The 13,540-nt window shown below is 33.9% G+C and overlaps 1 protein-coding gene across 4 annotated transcripts in view; it reads right to left on the reverse strand.

Annotated features, from left to right (window-relative positions):
* DIAPH3 (diaphanous related formin 3) overlaps positions 1-13,540 on the reverse strand; it is a 202,019-nt gene that overhangs the window by 135,153 nt on the left and 53,326 nt on the right. The window lies entirely within an intron of this gene.

Here is a 13,540-nt window from a genome sequence, read left to right on the forward strand (position 1 = left end):
AATGCACTTGAAGCAACCAACCACCATGCTATTATCATAAAGTTCTCTCCATATGGCAATCAGTGTTTATTCATCCTAAATCCCACCCATTTCCCTTTTAACAATGCCCAATGCATCTGCACATGAAGTCTTTTGCAGTCTCTACAATACAGCATTTGATATACACACGACAGATGGATGGCAAACACACTGTTTTGTTTTGGTTTAACCCGACAAATGTAAGGCAAGAATGGAAGGAAATTCACATTTTAGCTGTTGGCTGTATTTCTGTAGTGGTTTTTTTGTTTGTTTGTTTGTTTTAAAATTAGATGCCGGTTCATACAATTAATACTGGCTTAAGCTCATAAACATCAGAAATTAAGTATTTCTGTATTAATTTTTGCCAAAATGTCTGATAAAAAATTTCAACTTACTTCCAAAGCACATCTTTAAAAATCATTAGAAAATTAACTAGTGAAAGAGATTAAGTGTTCCAGAGAGCAAGGAGAGGCAGGTCATTTGTTTGTTTTTTCTCAGAAACGGAAGTTATTACTACAAATCTTCTATAGGTCAACAGATCTCACTGACCTCATACACTCAAGCTGGATACAATTGCATGCATTAATATATTCTACTTTAGGAAGTTTCTACTTAGCACTCTACAGTTTACATCTAATTGTAAGATCTCTTAAGACACATTTAAAGGTTGCCCCCTACATTAACAGTGGTTGAAGTAAGACACTAGGAATAGTAAATGAGGCCTTAGAAGCTTCAATGCATTGTGTATCAAGTAAAAGATCACATTACTACAGAGTGTTCTGTCTAAGTTCGTAAGTTATACCGTTAAGAATCTGTGTACTCATCATACTAAACTCTTAACTCTCATAGTCTCAAGCCATGATGAGAGTGCAAGTAAAGGTAAATGGAGCATACCTTCATTTAGATTATATGCTTTAATATACACTGTAATAAGCCAATTATTCAAGGCTGTTCAGAAGAGTGCCCAATTTAACTATTGATTTTGGACAGATAGGTCTAATACAGAAAAAAATCTAATAAAAATTACTGAGAAAAACATACAAAATGAGTCAATGATCATTTATTTAATTTTATGACCTTATACACTGTCAATTAAAGTTCTGTTTCTCTTGACGAAAGCCTTGAAAGAGAAGAACACTAACAAAGCCAAACAAGTCCATTTATCAGAAACTATAACAGGTAAAATGGCTTTATACATAACATACTCATGAAGGTGTCTATAGTACAAGGAAATTGCATCACATACCTCTAGACACCAGATTATTCAGATACCAGATTGTTTTCTTTCTTTAGGGATACAAGGAATCTCACATGCAATGCTCAGTAAATAAGAGCCGTAGCTCCTTATTGTAAAGACTTATTAAATACCATAAACCAATATTTTTCTATAGCAACCTATAAGGGAAACAAGCCATTATAACTATCATGATTAATTTATATCGAATACTTATCAATGTATATCTGAATGTAAAACAGGGGGAGGTTTTTAGGTTGATATGGTTAATTACAGTAAACGACATCTGTTCTTTCTAGATTTTAAAAAGAATAAAACAAAAACAGGGAAGAGTAATATAGAGTGTTATCAGTGCTGCTTCTGATAGTAATGCACCTATACAACTTCTTGAAAGATGCAAGCAGCTTCTTTTTTTCTCCAAATAAATCACTGTGAAATATCATTGATATACTAAAACCAGTAAAACATGCTTGATTATTGCAAGTATCCTATACTGCAGTGCCAGAACTAAGTTGTTGAAACATTCTCAAAGGAAATTTAACCTAGCAGTGCTGTCATACATCCACAGGCTGGTTTTGTGCAAATAGTCCCTGCTTTCTCCTATCACTTCCCAGAAATCTACATTAAAAAAAAAATTTATAATCTATACTAGATACTATATTCATGTGACTTTCCCAGTTACTGCTTATCTTCATTTGTATTCAGCACCACAAAACCATCTGGTAAAAATCCGTTCAAGAAACTTCATTGCTTTTCATGTTTGCCTGTTTTCTGTACTTTCCCTTTGCATAAGTTTCGTCATATTTTAAAGCATATTTTTCATAAGTGCACTTAAGTTAGAGCCCCGTAAACTCTACGAAAAGGCACATGCTATTTACTTGTATTCAGTGGCATGAGATGTGTAGTAAAATAAAATGTAAAGAGGTATGTAGTCCTCAACTGTGAAACTAGGATATCAGGATTTATTTCAAATCAGAAATAAAATCCATTTGTTTAGTTATAATACATACATTATTTAGAGACAAAAAAGTTCCGATTTCCACAAGGCATTAAACAGGATGCACATCAAACATGTGTAAATTACCTTAACTTTTCCTCAGAACTGGAGAGTGTAACTGAAGACTACATGGTAATATGCAGCACAATTTTCCAAGAACATATCAGTGTTCTAATCTTAGCACAGTATTTCACAATTTGTACATTAAAAGCTTTTAATCAGTACTACAAGGAAAAATATAGAGAGTGAAGGAAATTTTTGTAATTTAGGTACATGATTTATAACCCACAAAAGAATTTTTTCCATTAATTCACAGCCTAAGTACTTAGCAATATTTAAATATACTCAAAAATTTAATATTCAGAGTACTATTCTATATAAATAGCAAAGAAAATGCTACCATTTTCTTTAATTTAAATTCTTCTGCTAAAAGCTCTTCCTAATACAGAAGACAAATACTAAAAATGACACAAACAGGAATCAATGAAGCAATTTAGTTCTGGGTTACAAGATGCCACTCGCTAATTTCACTGAAAACAAATCTTGCAGGAAATAACACTGACTTCACTTTCCCAAAAAAGTGCAAAAGAGTCTTCTAATTGAAAGCATACCTATGTATCCTCCAATTATAGAATCATATTTCTTCAGCATTACTACAGATGTACAATTGACATTACTTCCAACGTTTGTATTTCTTAGAGTTTTCTCTCCTCTTTCACCAAATCTGTAATACCTATTCAGTAACACAGATCATTTACTGTACTATGAGACACTCTTGTGGCACATTAAGGAATGAAGTAATCAGCCAACTGTAAACAGACAAAGAGACTGAAACTGGGAAAGCATCCATTGCAAGCAAGCTTTGAGAATATTCAGCATTTCAGAATATTTTATTAAAAAGCAAGTGGGAGAGAACTGCAGCATTCATTCTCACTGAAACGCTGTTGTATCTCACACACTATTTGACAGAAACTAAACGACAGCAACAATGGAATTGCAAGTCAATTCCTGTTTTTATTGGCTAGAGAACACATTAATACCACATCACACTATAAATTGAGTGTAACTTCACTGCAAATTATCTTATGTTAAAAAGGATAGGTATTTCTGCATGAAAATAGGTATTTGATAGTCTAACAAGGTGCCAAAGGTGGCATATCAGACAAATACTGTGAATGTAGTTTTAGGCTAAATATTAAAAGACTTTCTCATTAGCATGCATTTAAACCTCTGTCCAGAAATCATCTCATTCCTTCAGCAATTCATGCAAACAAAACTTCTATAATTAAAGCTGCTTGATTTCCTGCTCTTCCAAGTCTGTGCTATAGTTCTGTGAGACTGAAGATGATGTAGATTCTATAATAGGGATTCTGCATAATCAGTTTAGTATGCAGATTTGGTTATTTCACACATCTTTTATGGAGAAAAATATAATTTATCATACAAGAACAGTAATAATAGTATTTCTTTACTATCTGGTCACACATCTTTGTATTAGCCACAAATTTTTAAATGTTGGATAAAAACAAAAAGCAAAAAATAAGTCTGCTTTGAACTAGTTTGAATCTTTTCTATATTGATTAATTAACATCTCTAAGTGCTGTAGAATAAGATTTTATCCCTCTCTTCCTGTTACATTCACATATGCATAATAGTTGACTACCTAGTCACCAGACCTTGCTGACTTTTGAGGAATTAGTCTAATCTCATAAGCATAAAAATGATTTAGTAGTTCTACTAGTAAACAGTAACAAAGTATTTATTCTATTAGACTTGAATATCATTATCTGTAAATGTGGTTCTTGTAGCAGAATCATAATTTGATTAAATCTATATAACTTCCCCCCCAAAGACTGAAATATTTCCCTGAGTAAAAAAAGAAATCCAACCGCTGATCAAAGAATAAGCCTTAGCTTCAGAGACTGGAGTCTCCTAAGTACCAAGAGCTGTATAGACAGTCCAGAACAAACACCAAGAGTGGTATGAATTAAGCAATTTTTTGTTATTATTTTTAAGGAAATTAAGCGTAATATAATTTCCATTTCACCCTAAAGGTAGGCGTGAGTTCTAGCAAAATGAATCATGTTAACTTCTTGACAAATCAGAGGGACATTAGCTCCTTGACACAAGAAACGCTTTGTGCTTAATTTCTCTAACTCTTTTCATACTGACTTATTTTTGCCACTGTACTTTCAGGAAGGTTTTTATTTAGTCACAAATATGCTTCATGCTTTGAGTTTTGGTCTGTACTCCCAGGTTCTCAGCAACAGTAACCTGAAGATCAGAACTGTTTACTTCCAGTGCTTATGAGCATCCTGTTCTCAAAAACCTATTTTTGTTCAAGTGGTTGAAATTCTTTTTATTTATTATAAAGAATGCGCCTGCACAGCTCAGCTTATCCGGCCATTTATCCCCACTTGCTCACTACCTCTCCCATTATTCTGCTGAATATGGAAGACTGAGAGGTGCATTCTGAGAGTCAACTGGTAGCAGCAAATGGATTCTATCATCCTCTTTTTCAAGTTTGACCAAGTACAGTCCTCCATTTATCACTACTGTTTCTCTTCTACAGAGCAATAAAAGAGCAATTCATACTACCAGATTAGTACTGAAAATAAACTTTCTTTTTTGGTTTTTTGCAGCTAAGATGATCTAGCCTGGTTTGGTTTTAGCTACATCTATCCATGTTTGTTTCTTTTCACACCGGCATTATCTACCAAGATTTTTCCTGCAATATGCAACCGTGCCTTGGATCCCAGTCTCTCTTCATGCAATCCAGCTCCATATCTACCTTCCATTTTGTCAGCTTTGGCAGCAGTTTTCATTCAAACAATCTTGCTGAGCACTGACTTGCTTTTTCTATCTTCCCACTTTTTTGAATAGATGACCCAATACTTCTCAAGATCTTACACTGAAACGCCAGCAACAAACTCCAAAATTCTGCTTCACAGATATCAATTACATTGCAGTCAAATTTTAAATGCCACAAGGCAAAGATAAGCAGTCACCCTAAGCAGTCTCTTTCTAGCTTGTTACCCTTGCCAGCTATACATATGCATTTACATATGTAAAAAGGGCAAGTCAGACTGCACAGCAGGAAACATTTAGTCTTTACAACTGTTAAGCTGAGTAATAGAGCAGATAAAACTTCTGAGTTTCATTACTCAGGTGATGATAGAGGTGAGTGAGGTTGTAGAAGAACTACCTCGTGAGTTAAAAAGTAAAGTAGAGCCCCACTAACTTGTAAAAATAGGAAAAGTGGGGCAGCAAAGCCATAAAACAGAAATACAAAGTTGTTAAAAGCTACAGGATATGCTGTCCAGTGCTTTCATTCTCTTAAATTTAAATGACATTGAAAGCAACAAACTGATGCACAAGAAGAATGTATCTGAAAACACAACTACCATTTCACTGTAAATATTTAACTATTGTGCCAGGCAACAACAAGACCGCAAACACATCCTGCCCTACTAGGTAAGTTTTCAGAATTATATCCTGTGTAAAAAAGAAAATTTTGTTAAAGCTCTGATTTAACCTCCTCAAAAAATCCTACAATTTCAGATCAATTAAATTCTCTCAATTATTATGTAACCTTCAGAATCTGATTGCTCTTAATGGGGGAGGACCCCACCTACAAGACTTTCACAATATGCATATCTTTCATGGGGATGCTTGTTTCATAAAACATATTGAAAGAGCCCTGTTAAAAACATCTATTAGGAAACTACCAAGGCAAGACATTTAGAGACTAGAAAAATCTACTTAGAATGAAGAAAATGTATGAGAAATTCATCACGTTGAGATCACACAGAGGAAAACAGCAGCCCACAATGGAAGTCTGTTTCACAATCGTTCACATGAAGTTCTCAACTTACTGTTTTTTAAAAATGACCCTACTTTACTTACAGAAATAAATTATGTATTAGATAAGGCCAGGTCATATTTACATAAAGTTAGTCGGTAAAGAAGAGTATATAATTTTAATGAGTAAGGAAAGAAAATGTCTAACCACTTTTTGCATACGAATAAACTAAAATATATATAAATAAAATAAAGCTGAACCAGATCAATTGTAAACAGAACCCAAGACTCTGCCAAATACACTGCTAAAGTCTGCATGGCATGCCAGTGTCTAACCAAGTACTGTCTAACAGCTGTCTAATTGGACATCACTGCTCCATTAACATATAATCTTCTTGATTTTTTTTGTTTGTTTTTCACAAATGAATTGTCTTTGAAATGAATTTTCTCTGAAACATGCCATTCAGTGAAAAATTAAATGGTAGATTTTTTAGAGGATGAAAACTAGTGCTTATGGACATTTAAATGCTAATAATTTTCATCAACAGTGACTTTGAAGGTTTGCCAAAGAAGGTTTGTGAAACATTTCTTGCACGTAAATTATTTTCCTCAGCTCACAATAAAAAAAGGCTACAATAAAAGCAGTGTTGTAATGAAGATTTTATTATACTCAAACAAAGTGTTACCTTTAGTCAGATATAAATGCTTGCAATGTTAGATTAGAAATTCATCAAAAGCACTTAGTGCATAAACACAGCAAAACTAAAAAGGAGGTAAAACCCCATGAAAATAGGCTTGTAGCAGGTGTATAGAGTTTTATACCTCCCGCGTGATACAAATGCTAGCAAATTAATTAGTGCAGGATCCTTGCTAGTATAGGGACAAACATATTTAATCTCTTAAAATGAGTATTTTCCATTAAATAAACAAAATTATTAGACTGAGCAAGGGCACTGTGATGACCTTTTTTAACCTGCATTTTAAGTTCCAAACCTACTTTTCTATTCCATTGGTGTTTACAATTTAGGACTTATGAAACTGATCAGACTGTTTTTAATGTTTCAATACATGAAAATAATATCCATCTCCACTAAAATTTTAGTTATTCACACTGTGAAAACATTCTCTAGTAGATATCAATAAAGGAATATTCATTGCTTCTAGGGCATAAAGCCTTCAAAGGCTTTCCCTACCAGTGTTGAGATATGGGAGCACAGTGCTTTTGTTAGCCTGAATACACTGTCATATTTTCATCAAACATGAAATCACTGCAGACTGATATTGCATTTTGTGTAGAAATCAGTGATTAACCAAAAAAAAAAAAAAAAAGAAAGGAATTAGTTGTTTGAAAGAAAAAGGTAAAGGTGAACTAAAAGAACTACTCTCTCCAGGTACTTCACTCAATCTGTTTTGGAGCTGACAGGAAACAATAGTCTGTGTGTAGAAGGTGAGAAACAGTCACCGAATAATAGCATATACTGCAACTCTGTCATAAAGAAAAAAATAAAGTTAAAATACATTAAAGTTAAGGTATCATAATACTCTGCTTAGGTAGATGCTTATACGTGCTGTAACAAATTCTTCAATAATATCCTTTCACTATCTGACAACTATTTCATAGCTGAAAAAAAATCAAAGTACCCTATCTGGTAACAGAAGTTTTTCTAATACTATTTACAACATCTCCTGATAGACTGCCTCTTTCCTACAGTCCTATCAGAAGAATGATCTGATTTACTGATGATTCTGACATAGATTAGGGCACTGATGTCACAGTCATTCAATAATTCATAATTAACAATTAATTCATGGGAGATTTCATCCTAGGAAATTGTCAAAGAAGGAGACTAAAGGGGAAAAGATACCACAGTTTTTAGCTTCAAAAAGAATCAAACTACAAAACAAATGCTATTGTCAGACTATTTTAACCACTGGCATGCTGATGTCCTCTTTGGGTTTTCCATTTTTTGTTTGCCACACATTCATGGAGTTATCTGGAGATGAAAGTCAGGTTTTAGGAGTTCTTCAAATACATTTAACAGTCTGAACAACTGAAGGTTTCTCCTATCCATGATAGGACATTAGAAAAAATAAATTAAGTAAGTTCAATTAATTTTCCCTAAATTGGGTCTTTTTAGCTGTGACAGTAATTGGTAAGTGATCTCCCTGTTTTTAATTCAACACACAAACTTTTCTATTTTATCAAAGAGCAGTTGGATGGCCATCTGGCAACCAGCCAAGCTCAATGCACAACAGAAGTATATTCAATGACTGATTCTTATGTATCAATCTCTACATGACAAATATGATTTGATACAAAAAGGATAAGAGTAGATATCCTATTTGCAGAGAACAGAAACAACTAATATAGTTACTACCAGTGCAACACTAAATATACCATCCATTCTCTCCATGCGAAGATGATGGACCAAAGTTGCAAGATACCACTTGGTTGCTGTTTCTTGCAAACAGTCAAAACTTATTCCTGCTATCTTCAGAAAGAAACTTTTTTTTTCTTTTTTTCATTTTATATGGACAAACCTTTTCAAATTATTTTGCTTTCAGGGGTAGTTCAGGTGATACTGCAAGGCAGCCAAACTTAAAACACATAGCAGGCTTTACCTTCTACTTGCAAGCAGTTCCATTAAAAGGTAATTCAGGTTACTTGGTGCTGTATTATAGCAGAAGTTATTCAAACATATTGTTGGCAGTCTGGCAGCTTTGTAATAATAAGATTCTACAAGAAGTACTGTTTGGAACTACTGCTGATAAACCCTCCTCCAGAGGAGGAAAGTATGAGGATAGTGGGCTCCACCTAATCCTCAGGTGGATGACTGCAAGTTCTCTTGCTTATGGCTAGATAGACTGTGCCAGGTCAAATACAGCACTAAAGTGATTTATGTTGTTAATTTGATCTTTTTGCTAGCATTTACTCTCTTTTCTGGTTTAAAATATTTGAGACTTAGTTGGCACTATAGCAGCTTAGGCCTTGATGATTTTTCTTAGAGTATACAGGGGAAAAAAAAAGAAAAAAAATTAGAACTATATTGACCTTTTGAAGACAAGTGCCAACAGAGATAGTACTCCCACAGAAGTGCTTTATTTCTAAATAATCAAGTCTGGCAGGAGCTCTGGTGTGATGGGATCAGACACTGCCATCTCCAATAAGATTAGGATGAAAATCTGTCCTAGTTGATAAAAAAAAATACAGAGAGATCATGTGATCTTTCTCTCTCGAGTTTACCAGATCAGTTCCTTTCAATATCTAGAAGAGTAAATTTCTAATATTTTATGCCGTCTCCCACTAAGCATAGTTATCTACATACTGCTAAAAATAGTTAAGAATTTACAAGTGCTTTCTTGTATATTTGATGTGCAATTTCTAATCCTCATTTGGACTTTAAGACTTTAAACATAAGAGTCATTGGATCAAGTCAAATCAATTTATTAATAGGATATTTATAAATGCAACACAATAATTATAAAGCACACATTTCATAAAACTACTACCTTTCTTATATTTTGCATACATGAGACAAATTGTCATTTTGGATTGAAATGCTCCCAAAGATTTCTTTTTGGTTAGAAGTTGCTTTCTTGCTTTCTCTATACAACCTCCCAAGTATGGAAATCACCTTAGCAAAACTCTTCAAGCACCCAGAGGATTACTGTAAGCAAACATGTAGCTGGTTCTCTCTCGAGTTATCCTGAAGACATATCCAACATTATGCTTAACTACTAGAGTCTCACTACATTAATTCATTTATTCAGAGACTTCAGCAACTTACTGCTATGATCTTCTCCATACCAGTACTCTTCAAAGTATCTCCACAAACCAAGAATATTTATTATAGATGTTTCATTACTTTTCTCTGTTTTAAAAGGTGACAAGACCAAGCAATTACATATTAAAATTTACCTTTTTTCAGTACTGTAAGTCTTAAACATAGTAGCTTGAAGCTACTCCAACTAACCAGGCATTCATATCCATGATTAAGAACCACAAGCTGCAATAAGAGATGCCACTTGAAAACACACTATGCCAGCCTTACCACTTCGTATAATCCATTCTCCTCACTTTCCAAAAAAGAAAGCTCTTTCCTACAAATATATCCTTTCCTACTTCTTTTGGACCTTTTATCCCAGAATTTTTCTAATGTTCTTGAACCTGTTGAACTTCTGAAGTTGTCTCCAAGTGGTCCTACCAACTCCTTAGCTAATTTCTTTTTCAAAAAATTAAATGTACATTTCAATATTAGCTACAGGATCCTTTGCAAGAAATTCATGGATTCAAAATGAGTTTGTGAAGAACATCCCATTTACATTTACCTAGATAAATTTAATGAGTTTTCCCATTTTCTTCATACTTCCACATTTGTAATGCTAACTTGTTTCTTGCAATATTGTCTTGAACTTTTTACTTTTTAATTATTGCAGTAGTATTTCTTTCATACCTCCATAACATCTTCAGTTTTTCAATTGTTTCAATGCCCCTTCAGAATCAACATAATTTATAATTCCTATATAAACATCTGATAAAGCTTCAACTCTATTCTATACTGTTCTGTATTCCTTTTTCTAGCAGAATTTCCTCAATGGGCTATTTACATAGGCATAAGACTTACTTTTCTAGATCAACACTGAAATACTTAAGGCACGTTAGCTAGCAAAATGTCACAACTGAACATTTGAGTACTTCAATATGATTATACTTAATGAGAATAGAATTCACTTAAAGCATTATTGAACATTCTGGTCCCTGCTTCCACAACTAGATACCTCTTCTTATGCAAAGATTTCAGTGAAAAGAGTGCATAAGCAGACCCTTCAGCAGAGTGGAACCAGCTCATTCATTGCATGTCATCATTTGACTACAGAATCATTTTCAATTTCTCATCTTTCTGGTTTTAGAGACAAAGCTTTAGAAATATTCAAGGACTGTTCCCAATTTGAGTACAGTGAATAGCTTGCTGATTCTACTTTAGAAGGCCTGGTATTAAGTCTCTTCAAGACTGTGAAGGAAACGGGATGTCTCTAATTTCTTTGGTAAGTTTTGTTATAAACAGTAAGTTACATATAAGTTACAAAGAAGTATCCCCTCTCTCCATGGTCACGAGAACAAAAGTAGTTATTTTGCCGACCTCTTTACTAGAATTCGTGCTGTCAACAAGAGATACAGATATATCTGGTCTTGTCTACTAATGTATTCACGTAAAGTTCTGTAAACCACTCACATGAAAAAAGATAAAATTTACTTCCATGTTGCCCCTTAGACACCTACTTGCTGTTCTAAATAAAATCTTTAGTGTCTCCACTTTCTTTGAAAAAGTAAGACGATGGTACACTTTTATCACCCATGTGAGACGAAAGAGATTTCAAAACTTAAAAATGTAAAAGATTAAGCAGAAAGCCTCACTTGTAAAAAAGGAAATAAATGTGTCCCTGCAGACTACATCCTTTAAATCACCCCCCCACACACACAGTTGGTATAAAAGTGTACCTCACTGACTTTGCAACTGTAGATCCAGTAACTCTGTTATATTAGGTTTTGTCAAAACAATGTATTCAGTCCATTCAGTTAAATTTTGAGGGACGTTAATCTTGTTAACTCTAATGTTCTTGCTGTCTGTGGAGACTCACAATCCTCTTCCGAGCCATTAACATGTTTGGCCTGAACATCGTCTTGTCTCCCAAATTTTACTGTTTAATTACACACAAGAAACTATTTCCCCCAGTGGCTTTTAAACCTTCCAACCTATTAATTCAGGGAACATTCTTGGGAATTCTCCTAACATTATAAAGGAACCATAATTAGGTTCTGGACTTACTTTAATAGATTCAAGCAGACATGTCTATGGTCTGTGAGGTTTTCTTGCCTTTTTATTTTCGTACAATATTCTTAATATTATTAAATATCAACATTAACAAACTATAATACTTAAATCAGTAGAAATAATGTGAAAGCATAAAAAGCCTGCTTTTACAAGAGCAGAATAAAGTTCTTGGTTATGACAAAAGAATACACACCAGAACATACCCCAAAAAAGAAGAAATTTGAAAATGTCATGCACTGTATTAATAAAAATACCAAAGTAAATTTTTTTAAAAAACACTAAAAATACAATAACACCATCTCAATTTCCAAAGAAATTAATCACTGCAGTCCTATGGTTGCCCCATAATACTAAGTCTCTAATACCAAAAAAGAAGGAAGAAAAAATTGTGTCAAGAAATAACAGTAGAAATATAGGCATTTTATATATGGGACAGAATAACCTACATTATTATTACTACTAGGAAGGGAGAAAAGGTTTAAAGCTAGGAATATTTTCAAATATTTTGTTCCTCTACAATGCTTTAAAAGCTGAAAAAGCTAAGCAAGTATCAAAGGAGATCTATGTTTCTACAGGTTTATCAGAAAGTAAAAAATTCACTAAAATACTCTCCTTCTTCATGGAACCAAAACACACCAATTATCTATCACATGCATTCTGAGGGTAAACACATCATATTCTGGCCTCTAGATTAGATTGCAGTACTTTATGAAAGTATTCTGACAAAATTTGATAAATATTTTTTTCAAATGTGGCTAAATAAAAGTCTGTATTATCTGAGAGCATTTCTTGGGGGTTTTTTTGTGAGGTGCTCCTATAGGTCACTGAAGTGCTAAGGCCTGAACAACAGGCCCTGAGCCAGAGTTGACCTCTAGATGAACCTTCCAACCTAATGTTATATTTAGCCATGGTATAAGCTAAATTATTAAGCAAAATTTTGTATAATCATTAGTAAAATATGTAATATGATAACACTACATCTGTGTAAACATGTATGCTTGTTAGTAAGACATATTGGTATCCGCTTATTAGTGAATATTTCTATCTGTTCATTAATGAGGTATAAATGTATCTGTCTTTCCATATTTAGAAATTGGTCAAGGCCATGGAAGTAGGTGGCTGGCCTTGTTCAACAGTAAATGGTCTAAACTGACTCCCTTGATTTTCCTCTGAGCCCTGGTCAGGCTTTGGGTGAAAAGCAAGGAGAGAAGAGAGCCAGATGTTTTCTTCACTAAGTAGTGATGTAAGCTTGTTTGCTTAACAATATAAAAGCTGGACCCCTTTTGCAGCAAAGATGGAAGCCTCACTAAGCACTGAGTAGGATTTCCCAGTTATTAGAAGTGGTTCTCTGGCCCTTCACTGAGATCAGGGGCTCTCCAGCTGATGTGTGGGTCTGGATACTGATTACGGTAGTGTATTAAAGGGTAACTGGGATGTATCTTTTTTAATCACTATAGACAATCTTTGCAGTAATGATTAGGTGGATGCTAAACATTTTGTAATTCTTTGCTTCTTTTGTAATGTTTTGCTGTTTTGCACTATAGTAAGTTTATACACTTGTTCTTTAAAGTTGGTGTCTGCGTCTCTTGTGCTGCTCCTCGTCCCCCGGCAAAACAGTAATGCAATTTTTGCCATCCTTTAAGTAAAATAGTTAAA

Source organism: Chiroxiphia lanceolata, chromosome 2, assembly GCF_009829145.1.
Source record: "Chiroxiphia lanceolata isolate bChiLan1 chromosome 2, bChiLan1.pri, whole genome shotgun sequence".
Taxonomy (NCBI): Eukaryota; Metazoa; Chordata; class Aves; order Passeriformes; family Pipridae; genus Chiroxiphia; species Chiroxiphia lanceolata.